This window comes from Buceros rhinoceros, unplaced genomic scaffold (genome assembly GCF_000710305.1).
Source record: "Buceros rhinoceros silvestris isolate BGI_N320 unplaced genomic scaffold, ASM71030v1 scaffold42155, whole genome shotgun sequence".
NCBI classification, from domain to species: domain Eukaryota; kingdom Metazoa; phylum Chordata; class Aves; order Bucerotiformes; family Bucerotidae; genus Buceros; species Buceros rhinoceros.
The window spans coordinates 19,226-19,485 of record NW_010414199.1 but is presented as its reverse complement, the minus strand read 5'-3'; the positions used below and the strand labels follow the sequence as shown (position 1 = coordinate 19,485).

General features: G+C 60.0%; 1 protein-coding gene across 1 annotated transcript in view; it reads left to right on the top strand.

Moving 5' to 3' along the window:
* Positions 1–260, top strand: part of CEP68 (centrosomal protein 68kDa) — an 8,367-nt gene that overhangs the window by 511 nt on the left and 7,596 nt on the right. The window lies entirely within an intron of this gene.

Below are 260 nucleotides of genomic sequence, written 5' to 3'. Positions count from 1 at the left end.
ATGGGTGTTGCTGCACCACCGGAAGGTCCCAGGCGAGGTGCAGACCTGTTTGTCTGGGCTGTCCCAGCAAGGGCCTTCCGTCTTCTCCAGCCAGAGTCTGTCTGCCCCAGCCCCGGGCTAAGCCTGGGATCCAACACCCGAGTGTTGCCTCCATTCCCATATTGCTGCCACAGAGCTGGAAAGTCACTCGGGATGGGGCTCCTTAGTAAGTGTCTCTTGCTGCCAAATGACTTGTGGCGCCTCCCAGCCCCCTGAGATGT